Source organism: Microcaecilia unicolor, chromosome 2 (assembly GCF_901765095.1).
Source record: "Microcaecilia unicolor chromosome 2, aMicUni1.1, whole genome shotgun sequence".
In the NCBI taxonomy this organism is placed as follows: domain Eukaryota; kingdom Metazoa; phylum Chordata; class Amphibia; order Gymnophiona; family Siphonopidae; genus Microcaecilia; species Microcaecilia unicolor.
In genome coordinates, this window is record NC_044032.1 from 345,815,473 (window position 1) to 345,837,766 (window position 22,294).

Below are 22,294 nucleotides of genomic sequence, written 5' to 3' on the forward strand. Positions count from 1 at the left end.
TGTGAGCCCTCCAAAACCCACCCGAAACCCACTGTACCCACATGTAGGTGCCCCCCTTCACCCCTTAGGGCTATGGCAGTGGTGTACAGTTGTGGGGCGTGGGTTTTGGGGGGCTCAGCACCCAAGGTAAGGGAGCTATGCACCTGGGAGCAATTTGTGAAGTCCACTGCAGTGCCCCCTAGGGTGCCCGGTTGGTGTCCTGGCATGTCAGGGGGACTAGTGCACTAAGAAATCTGGCTCATCCCACGACCATAGGGCTTGTATTTGGTCATTTTTGAGACGGGCGTCCTCGGTTTCCATTATGGCCGAAAACCAGGGACGACCATCTCTAAGGTCGACCTAAATGTTGCGATTTGGGTGTCCCCGACCGTATTATCGAAACTAAAGATGGATGCCCATCGATAATATGGGTTTCCCCGCCCCTTTGCCGGGACGATTATACCCCTCCACATCTTTTTTGCGATGCGGTGACCAGAATTGAACACAATATTCAAGGTGCGGTCGCACCATGGACCGATACAAAGGTATTATGACATCCTCATTTTTGTTTTCCATTCCTTTCCTAATAGTACCCAACATTCTATTTGCTTTCTTAGCCACCGCAGCACACTGAGCAGAGAGTTTCAACATATTATCAACAACAATGCCTAGATCCCTTTCTTGGTCGGTGACTCCTAACGTGAACCTTGCATTACATAGCTATAATTCAGGTTCCTGTTTTCCACATGCATCACTTTTCACTTGCTCACATTAAACTTCATCTGCCAATTAGATGCTCAGTCTCCCAGTCTCGTAATTTTCTCTTTTAATTTTTCACAATCCTCTTGCGATTTAACAACTTTGAATAACTTTGTGTCGTCAGCAAATTTAATTACCGCACTAGTTACTTCCATCTCTAGATCATTTATAAATATGTTAAAAAGCAGCCGTCCCAGCACAGACCCCTGGGGAACCCCACTATGTACCCTTCTCCATTGAGAATACTGACCATTTAATCCTACTGTCAGTTTCCTATCTTTTAACCAGTTTTTAATCCACAATAGGACACTCCCTCCTATCCCATGACTCTCCAATTTCCTCTGGAGTCTTTCATGAGGTACTTTGTCAAACGCCTTTTGAAAATCCAGATACACAGTATCAACTGGCTCACCTTTATCCACATGTTTGTTCACCCCTTCAAAGAAATGTAATAGATTGGTGAGGCAAGATTTCCCTTCACTAAATCCATGTTGGCTTTGTCTCATTAATCCATGCTTTTGAATATGCTCTGTAATTTTGTTCTTTATAACAGTCTCTACCATTTTGCCCAGCACTGACGTCAGGCTCACTGGTCTATAATTTTTCGGATCTCCTCTGGAACCTTTTTTAAATATCAGCGTTACATTGGCCGCCCTCCAGTCTTCCGGTACCATGCTCGGTTTTAAAGATAAATTACATATTACTAACAATAGTTCTGCAAGTTAATTTTTCAATTCTATCGGTACCCTGAGATGAATACCATCCAGTGCAGGAGATTTGCTACTCTTCAGTTTGTCGAGTTGCCCCATTGCATCCTCCAGGTTTATAGAGATTTCATTCAGTTTCTCCGACTCATGAGCTTTGAATACCATTTCTGGCACTGGTATCTCTCAAATCGTCCTCGTTGAAGACTGAAGCAAAAAATTCATTTAATCCCTCTGCTATGGCTTTGTGTTCGCTGATTGCCCTTTTTACCCCTTTTGGTCATCTAGTGGTCCAACCGATTCTTTTGCCAGCTTCTTGCTTTTGTTTGCGCCTGTTCTTGTGGCCAGCGGAGTCCAATCAGGCCAGCAATACTACGTAGACAAACCCTCTCAACTGTATCTTTAAGAAACTCCGACAGGTGGATTAAGGACTATAAAACAAATAACAAAGAACAGAACCCAGGAAGCTTCCTTTGGGGGAAAACACAAGTTTATTCTATTTTCCCAAGATTAGGAAAAATAAGGAATAAATATAGATACAGTATAGAATAGAAAAGAAGAACATGTTACAGAAAATGAAACTACAAATGGAAAATGGAAACAGGACATTCTTTCAAACTCCCTGGCTTGGGAGCCAAAAGAGATGTACACTGCCCCCCTCCTATCTGGCAGAGAAATATTATATAGTGTTTCTTTTCCCTTTCAATACAAAAGGAGCACAAGAAGGAGGAGGGTTTCTCTCACCCCCTTAATTAGCATCTTACAGTCAGTCAGGATCTCTTGTCAATAGCATCTGTTTACATTCCCTTTGAAGATGCAGTTGGTCTCTTGTCCAAATGTTTTTGGATATTATATCTCTTCTATTCATCTTTACAGCTTTTCTCACACAAGAATATATTTCTCAGAACCTTTGATCTATTTATCTTAATATATCCCTTTATTCTTATTTTTATTCTAATTCTAAAAAGAGGAGGCTTCTTTATAGAGTTGCTATAGAGGTGTTAGGTTTCTCTTGTCAATAGAACTATTGCTATTGACTCCAGGGATCTGGGAGATAGTGTTTGATCGAATTGTTCTAGGCAGAGAAGGAAATAAGGTGTTACCTGGTTTTCCTCTCATAGTTGTAAAAAAGGTTATTCTCTCCTGGATTGTAGCCTTACTTCAAAGGGCATGGGAAAATTCTGTCTCCTGAACTCCATGGGGCCTGACCATATTCAATGGGAGAGATTGTGGGCAATCAGGGCAAGAGGAGGAGTAGAGTGTAATTGCTATTCCAGCAAGCTTTCCCCTGTTTTAGAAAGAGAGAAACCTCCATTTCTCCCTGTCCAAATATGAGGAATTAATTCTGTATATTAAATAATTGGAGGCCTTCCGCCTCCTACAACACTTTTAATATACCTAAAAAAAAAATGTTGCTATGTGTTTTTGCCTCCAACACAATCTTTGCCTTCCTTATCAGCGCTTTGCATTTGACTTGACATTCCTTATGCTGTTACTTATTATTTTCAGTCGGTTCCTTCTTCCATTTTCTGAAGGGTTTTCTTTTAGTTCTAATAGCTTCCTTTACTTCACTTTTTAACCATGCTGGCTGTCATTTGGTCTTCCTCCCTGCTTTTTCAATTCACAGAATATATTTGGCCTGGGCTTCCAGGATGGTATTTTTGAACAGTATCCATGCATGATGTAAATTTTTGACCCTCACAGCCGCTCCTTTAAGTTTTTTTTTCACCGTTCTTCTCATTTTATCATAATCTCCTTTTTGAAAGTTAAACACTAACGCATTGGATTTCCTGTGTATACTTACTCCAAAACTAATATGAAAACTAATCATATTATGATCACTGTTATCAAGTGGCCTCATCACCATTACCTCCTGCACCAGAGCATGTGCTCCACTAAAGACTAGTTCTAGAATTTTTCCTTCTCTTGTTGGTGATGCGAACTGCAAAAAAATCAAACTATGTGGAAGTTAGGCAATCGCCTAATACCAAATTACTTTTGACCTTTATATATATAGATATACACATGTATTCTAGTTTGTAATGTTATTAGTCCAGTAACTTAGTTTAGCTGGTGCCCAGGCAGCTGCCTCAGCATGGCATTGTATTCCTATATATTACATTATTTTAGCTAATATTAGTAGAAATCAAACAAAATAAAACATGGAAAAGAAAATAAGATGATACCTTTTTTATTGGACATAACTTAATACATTTCTTGATTAGCTTTCGAAGGTTGCCCTTCTTCGTCAGAAGGGCAACCTTCGAAAGCTAATCAAGAAATGTATTAAGTTATGTCCAATAAAAAAGGTATCATCTTATTTTCTTTTCCATGTTTTATTTTGTTTGATTTCTATTGATAACCTTAAGAGTGGACTAACATGGCTACCACACTCCTCTAGCTAATATTAGTAAACTGCATTCTGAGCTAAGTCAGAGTAAACTCAGAAAAGGCCAAATTCCTCACATTCCTTCCCATCCAATAAGGAAGGGAGTTCCAGCCAGTCTTCCCTACATGGTCAGAGATTTCCCTATTGGCTGATAGCCAACCTGGGATGGTCAGAGTGTTAGGTATATCCTTGAGAGCACTTTTGCCCTTTTTCCTTTTCTCTTTGCCCATTTGCTCCCCTCCACCTTTTCTCCTGGACTTTCTGCCTTTACACCTCCTTTGTTGGGACTAATGGCCTTTTTCATGCAAAAGAAGCTCTACAGCTTGGCAGAGCTCCTAAGACAGGAAGAATTTTGGATGCTGCTTCTGTTTGTTACTGGCTTCTGACTTGTATGCTGTATTCTTGAAACTTGCTCACCTTGATCCTGTGAGATACATGGAACTATAGTAAGTAAATAAAAGCAGTAAAGAGCTTACAGCAGGCTGCCTCATGACCCAGATTGGGAAGGCAGGATAGGCTGTAGCTGAGAGCTTGTAGTAGAAACTGTCCAGCTGGCAGGCTGTAGAGGCTGTGGGTTAGTTGCCCGCAGAGCTCACAGTATAGGCGGTTGCCTAGCGGCTCACATCAGTCGGCTCCTGTACCAGCTGCTCCATAAAGCAATCCTTGATTTTGTCAAGGAATTTTACCTCCCTAGCATGCCCTGATGTTACATTTACCCAGTCAATATTGGGATAATTGAAATCACCCATTATTATTGTGTTGCCCAGTTTGTTAGCCTCCCTAATTTCCGATAACATTTCTATATCCGTCTGTTCAATCTGGCTAGGCGGACAGTAATACACTCCTATTACTATCCTTTTCCCTTTTACACATGGAATTTCAATCCATAGGCGTTCCAAGATGTATTTTGTTTCCTGCAGAATTTTCAATCTATTTGATTCAAGGCCCTCCTTAATGTACAATGCTACCCCTCCACCAATTCGATCCACCCTATCACTATGATAAAATTTGTACCCTGGTATGACAGTGTCCCACTGGCTATCCTCCTTCCACTAGGTCTCAGAGATGCCTATTATATCTAATTTTTCATTTAGTGCAATATATTCTAACTCTCCCATCTTATTTCTTAGGCACCTGGCATTCGCATATATACAGTTCAAACAATTTTTGTTGTTCCCATTTATATCATGCTCAGTACTTGACAGTATTAATTTGCAATCTTTTGTCTGATTTTTATTTTTATTTAAGGACACGTGATTTACTGTGGTCTCTTTTTCAACCTCACTATTGGGATACCCTGTCTTCCCTGTTTTGGTCCCTATCTTCCCTATTTTGGTGACATCTTTGAAAGATACCTTATTCCGAACCATGCACTTTGAGTGACTGTCAGCCTTCCCCCAGTTTCTACTTTAAAAGCTCTATCTCCTTTTTAAATGCCGATGCCAGCATTCTGGTCCCACCCTGGTTAAGGTGGAGCCCAGAATGCTCTCCCTTCCCCAGAATGTTGCCCAGTTCCTAACAAATCTAAACCCCTCCTCCCTGCACTATCGTCTCATCCACGCATTGAGACTACAGAGATCTGCCTGTCTCTTGAGCCCTGTGCGTGGAATGGGTAGCACTTCAGAAAATGCTACCCTAGAGGTTCTGGATTTGAGCTTTCTACCCAAGAGCCTAAATTTGGCTTCCAGAGCCTCTTTCCCACATTTTTCTATGTCATTGGTACCCACATGTACCAAGACAGCCGGCTGCTCCCCAGCACTATCTAAAATCCTATCTAGGTGACAAGTGAGGTCTGCCACCTTCGCGCCAGGCAGGCAAGTGACCAGGTGATCCTCACGTCCACCAGCCACCCAGCTATCTATATGTCTAATAATTGAATCACCAACTACAACAGCCATCCTTATCCTTCCCACCTGGGCAGTAGCTCCTGGAGACACATCCTCTGTGCGAGAGGATATTGCATTTCCTGGTGTGCTGGTCCTGTCTACAGGATTACTTCCAGCTGCCCCAGGATGATGCTGTCCTTTTAGAAGGCCTCCTTCCTCCAAGGCAGCACAGGGGCTGCCAGCTTGGAGGTGGGACTTCTCTACAACGTCCCTGTAGGTCTCCTCTGTGTACCGCTCTGTCTGCTTCAGCTCCTCCAAGTCTGCTACTCTAGCCTCATGAGAACAAACTCGTTCTCTGAGAGCTAGGAGCTCTTTGCTTCGAGTACACACATATGACATCTCACCAAATGGGAGATAATCATACATGTGACACTCAATGTGAAAGACTTGATAGCATCCCTCTCGCTGCTGGACTGCTGTCTGCATCTTAATATTATAGAGTTGTTTAATTAAAACTTCTTAAGGTACTAGGGATATCAGATGAATATAATGATCCTTTTGACTGGTCTAATTTGTAATTTATTTAAGGTTTGCTTCTTAGAAACTAATTAAATGTAATTAAAACTTTAATGAAAATTGAAAATTCCCCTCTTGTTGTCTTAATTAGAATAATTGACTATAAATTAAGAGTTGAGCTAGGGGTGGGTGAGAATGAGGACTGAAATGGGCCCTTCTGTGTCTTCTAGAGACTGCTAATGCTGTGGCAGAAACTTCAAGTTTTAAAACTATGGGGAGAGGGTATGGAGACTAGCTAGTAAAGTTTGCTTGCCTACATTTGGCCTGCTGTCTTGACTTCTCTGGCAGCAATCTCTTACACAGTCCCACCAATGTATGTATGTGATATTCTCACAGTCTACTGCATGCTTCATAAGCTGGCAATAAGAAGATGGATTCCAGAGCTATTAAAGGAGCTCAGAGAGGTTCTGGCGGGTCCTCTTAAAGATTTGTTTAATAAATCATTGGAAACGGGAGAGGTTCAGTGGGATTGGAGAACGGCGGATGTGGTCCCTCTTCACAAAAGTGGTGATAGGGAAGAAGCTGGAAACTACAGGCCGGTAAGCCTCACTTTGATTATTGGAAAAGTAATGGAAGCGATGCTGAAGGAAAGGATAGTGAATTTCCTGGAAGCCAATAAGTTGCAAGATCTGAGACAACATGGTTTTATCAAAGGGAAATCATGCCAAACGAATCTCATTGAATTCTTTGATTGGGTGACTGGAGAATTAAATCAGGGATGTGATATAGACGTAATCTACCTAGATTTCAGCAAGGCTTTTGACACGGTTCCCCACAGGTGGCTCTTGAACAAACTGGATGGGCTGAAGATAGGACCCGAAGTGGTGAACTGGATTAGGAACTGGTTGACGGACAGACGCCAGAGGGTGGTGGTAAATGGAATTCGCTCGGAGGAGGGAAAGGTGAGTAGTGGAGTGCCTCAGGGATCAGTGCTAGGACCGATTCTGTTCAATATATTTGTGAGTGACATTGCTGAAGGGTTAGAAGGTAAAGTTTGCCTTTTTGCGGATGATACTAAGATTTGTAACAGAGTGGACATCCGGGAGGGAGTGGAAAACATGAAAAAGGATCTGCTGAAGCTAGAAGAATGGTCTAAGGTTTGGCAATTAAAATTCAATGCGAAGAAATGCAAAGTGCTGCACTTAGGGAGTAGAAATCCACGGGAGAGTCTGATAGGTACCGACGGGGAGAGGGATCTTGGGGTGATAGTATCTGAGGATCTGAAGGTGACGAAACAGTGTGACAAGGCGGTGGCCGTAAGTAGAAGGTTTCTAGGCTGTATAAAAAGGGGAGTGACCAGCAGAAGAAAAGAGGGTTTAATGCCCCTGTATAAGTTCTGGAGGCCGTATCTTGCTAAGGATGTAAAAAGAATTGAAGCGGTGCAAAGAAAAGCTACGAGAATGGTACGGGATTTGCGTTACAAGACGTATGAGGAGAGACTTGCAGACCTGAACATGTATACCCTGGAGGAAAGGAGAAACAGGGGTGATATGATACAGACATTCAAATATCTGAAAGGTATTAATCCGCAAACAAACCTTTTCCATAGATGGGAAGGCGGTAGAAGTAGAGGGCACAATACGAGATTGAAGGGGGGCAGACTCAAGAAAAATGTCAGGAAGTATTTTTTCACGGAGAGAGTGGTGGATGCTTGGAATGCTCTCCTGCGGGAGGTGGTGGAGAGGAAAACGGTAACGGAATTCAAACATGCGTGGGATAAATATAAAGGAATCCTGTTCCGAGGGAATGGATCCTCAGAAGCTTAGCTAAGATTAGGTGGCAGAGCTGGTGGTGGGAGGCGGGGCTGGTGGTTGGAAGGCAAGGATAGTGCTGGGCAGACTTATACGGTCTGTCCCAGAGCTGGTGGTTGGGAGGCAGGGATAGTGCTGGGCAGACTTATACGGTCTGTACCCTGAAAATGACAGATACAAATCAAGGTAAGGTATACACAAAAAGTAGCACATATGAGTTTATCTTGTTGGGCAGACTGGATGGACCATGCAGGTCTTTTTCTGCCGTCATCTACTATGTTACTATGTAGTGCTACAAGCCAGACAATAAGCCAGGGAGGAAGAGAGTCAAAGGAAAGTGGAGGGACTGCACCTGGAGGACCAGATGCCTCACCGAGCACACCAGACAGGGCAGCAAGTGACAGAGAACCTCATCCAAACATTTGGGGGGAAAAGATGGAAAATTTATTATAAATAGTTGACAAATTATGATTACATGTGAGCCCAGCCTTCACTTGGCCCCCTCATAAACCCCACACCTCTTGACCCCACAGGACACAAGCAGAAGAAGGACCCTAACTTCTAGTTTAGCTTGAAGAAACACTCAACATCTCTCTGTCCCTGGTACATGCTATCCATGTCTAGCAAGCACTCAAGCTATACAGTGTTCAGTGAGTAGGTGAGCAGTGAAAATGGTGGGAATGAAACCCATTACCCCTGCCTCATAGGCCACTTCATAAGGCCCACAATATCTCACATTTGTAACACTAAAGTGTATATTCCCACCACCAAACTGTGCACAGTATGCACCCCAGCCCCATTGTCCATTGAAGCAGCAACATAAGATGGCAAGATCCTGCTGCTGCTGGAGGCAGATGATGACAGTATGGTACATGCTTGAGAGAAGGAGGCAACCTCAGAAAAACAGAATGAAGATAATGCTCTCAAAAGTCCATACTGAAGTTCTGGCCCACCCTGAACAGGAACAAAGAAGAGGGAAAGAATGTTAGAAGACTGAGAAGACAGATCATTGAACACCAATTGAAGCACGTCCTTGCCTAGACTGTACAATGGGTGGGAGACAGGAGAGGGGGGGAATGCTGCATGGCTGCTTTATCTGATATCAGGCTGCTGGGAAGAGTATGGCCTCACACCTGCTGCGAGCTTAGTACCATGGAATGATAGAATGAGGAACAGGGTGATGAGGCCATAAGTGTATAAGTACATAATTGTTGCCATACTGGGACAGACCGAAGGTCCATCAAGCCCAGTATCCTGATTCCAACAGTAGCCAATCCAGGTCTCAAGTACCTGGCAAGATCCCAAAACAGTACAATACATGTTATGCTGCTTATCCCAGAAATAAGCAATGGATTTTCCCCAAGTCCATTTTAATAATGGCTTATGGACTTTTCTTTAGGAAGCTATCCAAATCTTTTTCAAACCCCACTAAACTAACTGCTTTTACCATATTCTCCGGCAATGATTCCAGAGTTTAATTACATGTTGAGTGAAGAAATATTTTCTCCAATTCGTTTTATATTTACTACTTTGTTGCTTCATTGCATGCCCCTTAGACCTAGTATTTTTGGAAAGAGTAAACAAGTGATTCACGTCTACCCGTTCCACTCTTCGCAGTATTTTATATACCTCTATTGTATCTTCCGTCAGCTGTCTTTTCTCCAAGCTGAAGAGCCCAAGCCATTTCAGCCTTTCCTCACAGGGAAGTCATCCTATCCCCTTTATCATTTTTGTTGCCCTTCTTTGTAGCTTTTCTAATTCCAAGTATATCTTTTTTGAGTGGTGACCAGAATTGCAGAGTATTCAAGGTGTTGTCGTACCATGGAATGATTCAAAGGCATTATAACATCCTCGTTTTTATTTTCCATTCCTTTCCTAATAATACCTAACATTCTATTTGCTGAGCAGACAGTTTCAAAGTATCGTCAATGATGACTCCTAACGTGGAACCTTGCATTATGTAGCTATAGTTTGTGTTCCTGTTTCCCACATGCATCACTTTTCACTTGCTGACGTTAAACATCATCTGCCATTTGGATGCCCAGTCTCCCAGTCTTGTAAGGTCGTCTTGCTATTTTTCACAATCCTCTTGCAATTTAACAACTTTGAATAACTTTGTGTTGTCAGCAAATTTAAATACCTCACTAGTTATTCCCATATCTAGATCATTTATAAATATGTTAAAATGCAGTGGTCCCAACACAGGCCCCTGGGGAATCCCACTATCTACCCTTCTCCATTGAGAATACTGACCATTTAACCCTACTCTCTGTTTGCTATCCTTTAACCAATTTTTAATCCACAAAATAATGCTACCTCCTATCCCATGACTTTCCAATTTCCTCTGGAGTCTTTCATGAGGTACTTTGTCAAACACCTTTTGAAAATCCAGATACTACACAATGTTGACTGGCTCACCTTTATCCACATGTTTGTTCACCCTTTCAAAGAAATGCAGTAGATTGGCGAGGCAAGATTTCCTTTTACTAAATCCATGTTGGCTTTGTCTCATTAATCCATGCTTTTGAATATGCTCTGTAATTTTGCTTTTATAATAGTCTCTACCATTTGCCCGGCACCAACATCAGGCTCACTGGTCTGTAATTTCCCGGATCACCTCTGGAACCATTTTTAAGAATCGGCATTACATTGGCCACACTCCAGTCTTCTAGTATAATGCTTGATTTTAAAGATAAATTACATATTACTAACAATAGTTCTACAAGTTCCTTTTTTAGTTCTATCAATACTCTGGGATGTATACCATCCAGTCCTGGTGATTTGCTACTCTTCAATTTGTCAAATTGCTCATTACATCTTCTAGGATTACAGAGATTTGAATCAGTTTCTCTGACTTGTCAGCCTGGAATACCATTTCTGGCACCCGTATCTTTCCCACATCTGCGTTGGTGAGGACTGAAGCAAAGAAATCATTTAATCTCTCCACTATGGCCTTGTCTTCCCTGAGTACCCCTTTTACCCATTGGTCATTTAGCAGTCCAACTGATTCTTTTGCCAGCTTCTTGCTTTTAATATACCTAAAAAAGTTTTTACTATGCGTTTTTGCCTCCAACGCAATCTTCTTTTCAAAGTCTCTCTTTGCCTCCCTTATTAGTGCTTTGCATTTGACTTGTCATGCTTTATGTAGTTTCCTATTATTTTCAGATGGATCCTTCTTCCATTTTCTGAATCTGAAGGATTGTCTTTTAGCCAGTGCATTTTTTCTAGCAAAAAAGGTGCCGGTATTCAAATGCCAAGCCACCCTTCAGGGGTGGGATGATCACTGAGGGACCCACCCTACAATAGCAAGGCCCCCTGCAACCAGTCACAGAATCAATGACAAGGCAGAATTGGTGTGTAGAGCCTGAGCTCTTTCATTAAAACTTGGAGACCATGGGTCAATTTTAGCAGACAATGGAAAAGGTGCCAGTACTCAGTACCCCCAAGTACCCCCTCAAAAAAAGCCCTGCTTTTAGCTCTAATGGCTTCCTTCACCTCACTTTTTAACCATACCAGCTGTTGTTTGGTTTTCATTCCTCCTTTTTTTAATAGACAAAATATATTTGGTCTGGGCTTCCAGGATGGTATTTTTGAACAGGATCCATGCCTGATGTAAATTTTTGACCTTCGCAGCCGCTCCTTAAGTTTCTTTTTTACTATTCTTCTCATTTTATCATAGTCTCCTTTTGAAAGTTAAATGCTAACATATTGGATTTCCTCTCTGTATACTTACTCCAGAGCCTATATCAAATCTGATCATGTTATGATCACTGTTATCAAGAGGCTCCAGCACCATTACTTCCTGCACCAGATCATTCTTTCCACTATGGACTATGTCTAGAATTGTTCCTTTTCTTGTTGGCTCCTCAACCAGCTGCTCCATAAAGCAGTTTTTGATTCCATCAAGGAATTTCACCTTTCTAGCATGCACTGATGTTACATTTATCAAGTCAACATCGGGGTAATTGAAATCACCCATTATTATCATGTTCCCTGGTTTGTTAGCCTCCCTAATTTATGATAACATTTCTACATCTGTCTCTTCATCCTGGCCAGGTGGAAGGTAGTACACTCCAGTCACTATCCTTTTCCCCTTTACACATGGAATTTCAATCCATAGGGATTCCAAGATTTGTTTCATGTCCTGTAGAATTTTTAGTCTATTCGATTCAAGGCCCTCCTTAACATACAACACTACCCCTCCACCAATTCGATGAACCCTATCACTGCGATATAATTTCTGCCCTGGTATGACAGTGTCCCACTGGTTATCCTCCTTCCACAAGGTCTCAAAGATTCCTATTATATCTATTTTTTCATTTAGTGCAATATATTCTAACTCTCCCATTTTATTTCTTAGGCTTCTGGCATTCGCATATAGACATTTCAAACTATGTTTGTTGTTCCTATTTACATCTTGCTCAGCAGTTGACAGTATACTGTGCAATCTTGAAAATCTGTCTGCTTTTTATTTAAAGACACCTGGTCTACTATTCTCTCTATTGCAACCTCACTATTGGGATGCCCTATCTTCCCCGTTTTGGTGATATCTTTGAAAGATACCTTATTCCAAACCATGTGCTTTTGAATGACTGTCGGCCTTCCTCCAGTTCCTAGTTTAAAAGTTGCTCTATCTCCTTTTTATATGCTGATGCCAGCAGCCTGGTCCCACCCTGGTTAAGGTGGAGTCCATAGGAGCCAACTTTTCAAAATGATTGGGGGTGCTGAAAATTTTTTTTAACAGGTGGTGCATTCCCCCCTCCTCCTCCTCTCCCCCCTCCTCTCCTCCGAGTTCCAGGCCCCCTCCCTCTCCTCTGAGTTCCTGCATCCCTCCCTCTCCTCCGAGTTCCAGGCCCCCCTCTCCTCCAAGTGCCAGTCCGACCCCAGCCCGACCTCTTCTCCCACAACAGTCCTCTGCCCTCGTCTTCCTGCGTGCTGCCCAGAATTTAAAAGTCATCTTACCTCAGGGTCCCGGCAGCAGCAGTGAAAGGCGAGCAGGCTCTGCACTTCAGCCTTCTCTTCTCCCTCAGCTCTGGTCCCGCCCTCATTTCCTGTTTCCGCAAGGGTGGGACCAGAGCTGAGAGAGAAGGGAAGGCTGAAGCGCCAAGCCTGCTCGCCTTTCACTGCTGCTGCCGGGACCCCGAGGTAAGATGACTTTTAAATTCTGGGCAGCACGCAGGAAGGCGAGGGTGGAGGACTGTTGAGGGAGAAGAGGGCGGGCAGGTCAGGCTGGCTGGGAACTTCTGGCGGGTCAAATATTGGGGGTGCTCGAGTACCCACAGAGTTGGCGCCTATGGTGGAGCCCATTCTTTCAGCCTTCCACTTTCACATTAAATACTACATACATTGATATAAGACAGCCAATGCAACTCAGCAAATGGTTTGAGGCAGTTTACAATAGGAGCTAACTGGGAAACAAACACTGAATTCTGCTTGAATTAAGACCCATGATGCACCCAGGACACTGACCTGTGCACTCACCTCAAACTTTAACAGCCTCTCTGCTCCCATACCTACTCCCCCTCTCTCCCTCCACAATTGTAAGCCTGTTTCCAAAATTCCAACTTTTGTGCACCAACACCTGAGAACATGTGGTACAAATAGCTACAGCCAGTAAACACCCCCTTCTGCCACCGACACACAGTCAGCTGAAAGCCACTAAAAGGAGATAGTAGTGGGAGGAGGGGTGGGGGGGGGGGGGGGGGCTGGGTCCCTCTAGTAACCTCCACCTGCAATTCATTTTCCCCCAGACAATGGTGTACTCCAACAAGACAGCTTTCCATTGGTGAAAGCTTACCACATAAATGTTCAGTGCTGAAGCAGAGGAGGACAAGAAGGTAGAGGAAGAAGAGATGGAACATGAGGCATATGATGCTGGTGCACATCAGCCAGAAGATCCTGGACACCCTGAGCATGAGGAAACACAAGAAGATCCAGACTGGGGTCACATTTGGAATCTTCAACCATGTATAACTCTGGAGGGGGGTGGTGAAACAAAGCTGTGATCACACAAGGTATCTGACACCATGGACAGCAGTGTGGGGAGGAGGGAAGGCTGGGGTCACATTTCCTCAACATTTTTCACCTGTATATTCCCAATACACCCACCTTTTTCACAACACGTCTGCAGGAGAACCTCTAACTTTCTGGCCTCTCAGGCATGCCCAGGGAAGCAGCAGATCCCCCAGGTGGTGTTCCTCGTGATGCTTACCCTGACCAGGAAGACATAAGAGCAAAATTCAGACTGGGGTCACATTTGGGATTTTCTACCATGTATAGCACTGGAGGAGGGAGGGTGGGGGGAGAGGAAGACTAAGGTCACACAAAGTATTTGGCAACAAGGATAGCACTGGAGGGGGGAGAGGCTGGGATCACAGCTCATCACCATTTGTCACTTGTATATCCTATATATTCTCACCTTTTTTCACATTAAATGTCTGCAGGAGATTCTCTCACTTGCTAGGCTTTCTATTGTTCTTCAGGAGACCAACGCTCATTGATTGCCCTGGTAGCACTTTGGGCCCTATTGTAGCAAACCTCCTCTGGACTCCGGGGGTTGACAAACGGAGTCCTGACCCATTTTAGAGGATAACCATGGTTACTTGTATTGAGAAGGGAGATGAGGTTAGCTACAGTACACGCTACAGTACACACCAGGGGCTTAGCTAGGTGGGGCCACAGGAGCCTGGACCCCTGCAAATTTCATCCGGGCCCCTGGTTTTGCTGGCAGGGTCCCCAACCCCCACCAGCCGAAGCCTTCTTCATCGTTGGTCTCCAGTGCAGCCGCATTCGCTGCCCTGTTTTTTCTTGTTGCTGACGTCCTGTGCACGTTACTTTACGTGAAACTGAGCATGCAGGAGTCCTGACATCCTGCACATTCCTTTAAGTGAAACTGAGCCTGCTCACTTTCACATAAAGGAGCGTACACAGGAGGACGTCAGTAAGAAGAAAGAGCAGGGCAGTGAATGCGGCTGCACCAGAGACTGGCGCTAAAGACTTTGGCTGGCGGGGGTTGGGGACCCCCACTAGCAAAGGTATTTGCTTTTGCAGGGGAAACGATGGGGAAGTGGCGAGGAGGTGAGGGAGGGCGAGGCGGAGGGGGGCTGAGGCGGCGGGTGGCAAACTAAAATGCGACCCCCCCCCACCTCTGGCTCTGGCCCCCTCCCACCGCGAGGCCTGGCTACGGCCCTGGTACACACACCTTTGCTTGTATGGCAGCAGGCCACCACAAGTGTCATCCTCAAGATTACTGGCCACACACCTGGGGAACAGAGATGTGAGCAATTAGTAGAAGGGTGTTAGGATGCTTTTCATCTACTAGGTACCTACCTCTGATTTCCCCACTCTGGAAGGCCTCTTGGATGTCCAAGCGTGCCAGCACATAAGAATCCTGGCAACACCCAGAATAGTTGGCATAGACACCTATAATTTCCAGTCCTGTGTTGCAGATAACCTGCATGTTCATGGAATGGTATGCCTGTCTTTTGCGATATTCAGCCTCACTATGAGCAGGTGGCCTGAGAGCTACATCAATGGCACAAAGCACAGAGGGGAAATTAGAAAGGTCATAGAAAGCTGTAATTGTTTCCTGCTGTTTAGCTTCTGTATATTATTATTATAGCTGAGCCTTGGTTCAAAGCCTGGCTTTAGTTCAGGATCTAAAAATGACAAGAAAAAGTACAGGCCTTTAACTGTAATTTGAACTCTGAAGTTCCAGTAAGCTCCTGAGCTGTTGGGACACACCATGCCGCAAAATAAGGAAGGAGCTAGGGTACAAAAAAAACCTCATAAACAGGATGATGCGGTTTACCAACAGGGCAAAATCAGTTACACCCAGGAAAGATATGGTCAGCTGAGTGGTCTCGCAAGAAGATGACCAAGCTTTCTGATCAATGCTGAAAAAAACAAGCATGTACGGTAAATGTTACCATATATGGTCACTGAGGTAATAAACATATATCCAATAAGGTGTAAATACGTCGATTTACCTGTATCCTGAATCTACATATAAAAATGATTGTACTTCCTGCTTCAATGGAGAGAGACAGCCACAGCTAGAACCTTTGTACAAGCCGGGCTGCCCTCCCATGAGAAACCAATCAATTGTATCTGAATTGGCAAGTAATCCAATTGCTTTCTCCTAAGTAGCCTTGAGTCTTTTATATCCACTAAATGGCTTTGGCTGGTAAAATAAAACATTAGAGACTCAGACCCAGAGAACACCTATGTGTAGCTGTGGTACTGTATTCCCATAAGCAATTGATTGTACATGTTGCTTCTATATTCTTTGGAGTCTCAGATATAGAAATAATCTTGTGTAGCAATGTTCTGTACTCTCAGTGAATACCACTGATCTGCTAATTGTACAAATACTTGGTAAGAAATAAGGTATCTAATAAAGAGCAAACTGATGCAGCCTTAGGTGATTTATTTCTTCCTAAGTATTGGTGGGTGGACCACCCAGTGGCGTAGCTACAGGTGGGCCTAGGTGGGCTGGGGCCCACCCACTTAGGGCTCAGGCCCACCCAACAGTAGCACATGTTTAGCAGTAGCTAGTTGTGATCCCAAGCTCTGCCAACTGAAAACTTCCCCCCCCCCCCCCCGATGGTAACAAAAAACACTGCTCTCCATGATACTGGCACCTGCGCATGCTCAGTTTTCAGCACATGCCTGCTGCAGATTGCCAAAGTGGAGAGAAGCATTTTCCCACCAGCTGAGATATTTTTTTGGTGGGAGGGGGAGAACGCGTGGTGCCCACCCACTTCTTGCCTAGGCCCACCCAAAATCTACAGTCTGGCTACGCCCCTGGGACCACCATGTTGGGAGGGATAAAAGCACCCTAAAAAAACACTTCACACATGGGAAAATGGATATACATGGTGCACCTTTTCAAGAAAGCATTCTGAACCCATTGTAACCTGGACGTCAATATCTTAGAGCAACTACTGTAAACAGAATTACAATAGGCCAATTAGGAGAGTACCAAAGTCTGAACTAGCAACCAAAATACCAACACATCAAAAAATGTATGATTAATTTGCAAGTTCTTAAGCAACGCAAAAGAATTTTTTACTATTTTGTTTACCAGGGAAGCTCATTTTCAAAAGAGAAAATTGTCCAAAAGGTGGCAAAAATCTGCATTTGGACATTTTTCTAACAAAACTTTCCAAATTGGTATTTTCAACACCAATTTTTAGATGTTTTTCTATGAAGTCCATCAGAAGTGTGTTCAAATTGCAAGGTGACATGTCAGGGATGTGTTAAGGGCAGGATCTGGGCGTTCCTAACATTTGGATGTTTTTCAGGGAAAGGAAGCTAAGAATGGGGTTTATGAGGGGGTTAATAAACTATGGGTTGAATGATGGGATTTGGAAGTATTTTGTAGGGTTCCAAGGTGCATTTATAGCTATGCTCTGGGTGTTTAGGCTGGGGGACACCTGGTGGGTTTTTATATAATTGAACAATACTGCTTATTTATGTTATATTTTGTTTAAATGGTTCAGTTTAATGTTATGACTTGCAGACTCAAAGTAGATATACTATTCTAGCAGGAAACCCATTTGTCAGACATAAAACACCAAAAGCTGCAGAGGGACTGGGTAGGCCAATGTGCATTTTCTTCCTACACTAATAGAGGAGGTGTGGGGTGGCCACCCGTATTCATAAACAAGAGCCGTTCAAATTAGCAGCTAAGGTGGGAGATGAGGAAGGATGTTTTCTTTTCCTAGTGGGGAAGATGTATGGGAAGAAGATACATTTGGAAATGAATATGCTCCCAATTATTCAGAAGGGTTCATTCAACCTGATTTCTACAATGCTCAAATTTCCCTATTTATCAGTTTATTTTAGAGGGCGACTTTAAGAGAAGGGCGACCAAAATGATAAAGGGGATGGGACGACTTCTCTATGAGGAAAGGCTAAAACGGCTAGGGCTCTTCAGCTTGGAGAAAAGGTGGCTGAGGGGAGATATGATAGAGGTCTATAAAATAATGAGTGAAGTTGAACAGGTAGATGTGAAGCGTATGTTTACGCTTTCCAAAAATACTAGGACTAGGGGGCATGTGATGAAGCTACAATGTAGTTAATTTAAAATGAATCGGAGAAAATGTTTCTTCACTCAACGTGTAATAAAAATCTGGAATTCGTTGCTAGAGAATGTGGTAAAGGTGGTTAGCTTAGCAGAGTGTAAAAAAGGTTTGGATGGCTTCCTAAAGGATAAGTCCATACTACTACTACTATAAATCACTTCTATAGCGCTACCAGTCGTACGCAGCGCTTTACAATTGAACATGAAGAAGAAAGACAGTCCCTGCTCAAAAGAGCTTGCAATCTAAATCAGGACAAACAGACAGAACCAAAAAGGATAAGGGAAGGACAGACAGAAGGACAGATAAGGATAAAGCAAAAGTTACAAGTCAGGAGTCGAAAGCAGCATCAAACAGGTAGGCCTTTAGCCTGGATTTGAAGGCAGCCAGGGATGGAGCTAGGCGTAATGGCTCAGGAAGCCTATTCCAGGCATACGGTGCGGCGAGATAGAAGGAGCAGAGTCTGGAGTTAGCGATGGACTAGGATGAAGTTATTAAATGGACTAGGGGAAAATTTACTATTTTGGAGATAAGCAGTATAAAATGTTTTGTACTTTTTTGGGATCTTGCAGATATTTGTGACCTGGATTGGCCACTGTTGGAAGCAGGATGCTAGGCTTGATGGACCTTTGGTCTTTCCCAGTATGGCAATACTTATGTACTTATATGTACTTTAATTTAGTGGCTGATAAGCAAATGGATTGCAGTCCCTTAAAAGATGTAAAATGGAGGGATGATGGTAAGGGAGTGAACCTGTTGGACATCTGGGGGAATAAGGTAGTCCTGAAATCTGGAAGGTCCAGAAGACACCCATTAATTGGGACTGAAAGCTATTGTGAAGAGCCAGGTTTTTAGAGTTGCTTTAAATTTCTCAAAGGATAGTTTACCCCGAATCTCCTTCAGAAGCAAATTCCAATTAGAAGGGGCTGCAAAAAAAAAGAAGGCACAGCAACATGTGGATTCCATATTGCCCTTTTCTGGACTGGGTAGAAACAGTCAATGGTAATTTATTGAATGCAGGGTACGTGCAAGAGAGTAGGGAATGGTATGCGTTGAGAGATAGCCGGGAAGACGAAACTGGAAAGCCCTAAAGGTAAGTGTGAGGAGCATTGGCATTCCTATGTAAGCTGCCACCTGGGGCAGATTGCCGTTGCTCACCCCCCTGGCTCATCACGCTCCCTAGTGCATCACCTCCTGGGGGTGAAGGGAGCAGTTGCATGGCCGCCAGCTCCGTCGGTTCCCTGCCCTGCCGGTTCCCTGCCCTGGAACAGGAAGTAACGCTTGGCTGCTGTCTGCACCCCCTTGCAGCATGCACCCGGGGCATACCGCCCCCACCACCCCGCCCTTGGTACACCACTGGTGAGGAATTTGAATTGAATTCTTTGTTCGACTGGAAGCCAATGATGACTTTTTAGCAAAGGTGAGGAACAATCAGAACAATGAGCATTGGAGAGGAAACCTATAGCTGTATTTTGCAGTGATTGTAGCTTTTTTAACCGGAAGCGAGGCAACCAAGGTTGACAATGTTGCAATAGTCAAGCCTTGTGATTAACAGAGACTTTGAGGAATAGACCAGTGGCGTAGCCACAGGTGGGCCTCGGTGGGCCGGGGCCCACCCACTTAGGACTCAGTCCCACCCATCAGTAGCACACATTTAGGGGTAGCTGGTGGGGATCCCAAGCTCTGCCCGCTGAAGACTTCCCCCTCATGGTAACAAAAACGCTATTCTCCGTGATACCGGCACCTGCACATGCTAAGTTTTCAGCGCAAGGTGGAAAGAAGTGTTTTCCTGCCAGCTGAGATATTATTTGGTGGTGCTGGTGGTGGTGGTGGGGGGAGAACACTTGGTGCCCACCCACTTCTTGCCTAGGACCACCCAAAATCTGTTTTCTGGCTATGCCTCTGGAATAGACATCAAGATAGCGGTGCTGTGTTTGATAGAAAAGCCTACTGTCCCCTTCATCCCCAGCTTGACTGACAGATTGTCCAGCCCTAGTAAATTTTAAGGAGAACCAGTGCTTCTTCATCATATACTTCTTCATATAACTCCCTACCCTTAAAACTAAAGTAAACTCAAATATAAAAAGCAGGGTAGAGGGAGAGCATGTAAATTAAATCTGAATATCTGCCTTGGATGCAGAAACAGCAGGTCCCAGCCAGGGGCGTAGCCAGACACCCAATTTTGGGTGGGCCTGTGTCCAAGATGGGTGGGCAGAAGAACCCCGCCCCGTCCCACAGGTGATTTTGTCTCTTCTTCGATCACCTGCATGCCGTATGGTCTCTCAAACATCCCCCCTCTCCCGCATACCTTTTAAATAGCATATTTTCACTGGCAGCGAGCAGCAACTAATACACACCGCTCATGTTGGCCCCACAGCCTTCCCACTGATGCAACTTCCTGGTTCCGCATACGCAGGAATATGTCAGAGGGAAGGCTGTGGGGTTGGTGCGAGCAGTATATATCAGTCACTGCTTGCTGCAGGTGAAGATCTGCTGTTTACATGCTATGCAGGAGGAACAGTTGTTGGGAGTTTTCAGCTGGTGGGGCTTGGGACTCCCTGCCAGCCATATCTTAGGTGTGCGGCTACTGGGTGGGCCTGAGCCCAACGTGGGTGGGCCTGGGCCCACCCAGGCCCACCCTTGGCTACGCCACTGGTCCCAGCTCTGGTCACAATTCACATAATTCGGAACTTCCAAGTTAGCTAGTTTCAGGAGGGAGATTTTAAGCCAGTCCTAGATTCTTTCCAAACTAATCTTGATGCATTATGGAACATGCAGCACTGATTTCAATGGGTAGAATCAGAGACTACAAATCCCTGCCAAAAAGTCTCCCTCCTAGAACTGGGTAACTTGGCAGCCCTGATAGGGTTACCATATGTCTGGTTTTACCTGGACATGCACTCTTTTGAGGAAATGGCTGGGCATCTGGGCGGGTTTTGCCAGCATCCCCATTTGTCCGGATTTTCAGACCTATGGACAGGCTGGCGGGCAAACAGGCCTTAGGGTGTCCTATCCTCCCCTTTACCATAGTGTGGTGCCCTGGTGGTCTAGTGACCTCTTTGAGGCAGGGAAGAGCCCCCTCTTTCCTGCCCAGCTGGCTGCAGACTGCGTTGCTCCCGGCGCCGCTTCAAAATGGCTGCCAAGAGGGGAGGGGTAATGAATGGAGTCATGTGGGTGGAGGGAGGCTGGAAAATTGGGGAGGGGGTATACATGGGGGAGAGAGGAGGAGTCTGGCTTTCTTTGGCAGGGTCAAAGTAACAGGGGGCAGGGTGGGGTGTGACAGGGGCAGGGTGGGTGTGACAGGGGGCAGGGCAGGGTGTAATAGGGGCGAGGCAGTGTGTGACGGGGTGGAGTGCGACAGGGGATGGAGAACGTGTCTTCTTTTTCCTTAGGGAACGTATGATAACCCTACTACTACTACTACTACTTAACATTTCTAGAGCACTACTACGGTTACGCCGGCCCGCACTGTACAGTTTAACAAAGAAGGACAGTCCCTGCTCGAAGGAGCTTACAATCTAAAGGACGAAATGTCAAGTTGGGGCAGTCAAGATTTCCTGACTAGAGGTGTAGTGGTTAGGTGCCGAAGGCGACATTGAAGAGGTGGGCTTTGAGCAAGGATTTGAAGATGGGTAGGGAGGGGGCCTGGTGTATGGGCTCAGGGAGTTTATTCCAAGCATGGGGTGAGGCGACGCAGAAAGGGAGGAGCCCTGATAATTAGTCATAGGCGTAGTTTGACTGTTTCATTTGGGGGGGCAAAAAAATGGGCGGAGCATATTAGCATATCATTTGCATATATACATATGCAAATGAATATGCTAATATGGAGGAAGGAAATGAAATTTACAGGCAAAATATCACAGATGCACATTTCAAAAAGCTGACATTTCAATTAATAAATTATGAATAAAATAAACTATTATTTACCTTTGTTGTCTGATCATGTAGTTTTTCTATTCGCTTTGATCCCAGTGTCTTCTGTTTTATGCAGTGTCTTCTTTCCAGTAGGCTTCCCTCTGCTCCCCACCCTCCCAGTCCCATCCATCTCTTGCTCCTTCCCTCTGCTCCCCACCCTTCCCAGTCCCATCCATCTTCTGTTCCTTCCCTCTGCTCACCATCCCTCCGTCCCATCCATCTCTTGCTCCTTCCCTCTGCTGTGCCTGACCTCTCCAAATCCCATCCATCCCTCTGCTCCCCACCCCTCGCAGTCCCATCCATCTCTTGC

The 22,294-nt window shown here is 44.5% G+C and overlaps 1 pseudogene; it reads left to right on the forward strand.

Annotated features, from left to right (window-relative positions):
- The first annotated feature begins 13,788 nt into the window (after positions 1–13,788).
- Positions 13,789–22,294, forward strand: part of LOC115462068 — a 199,128-nt pseudogene continuing 190,622 nt past the window's right edge.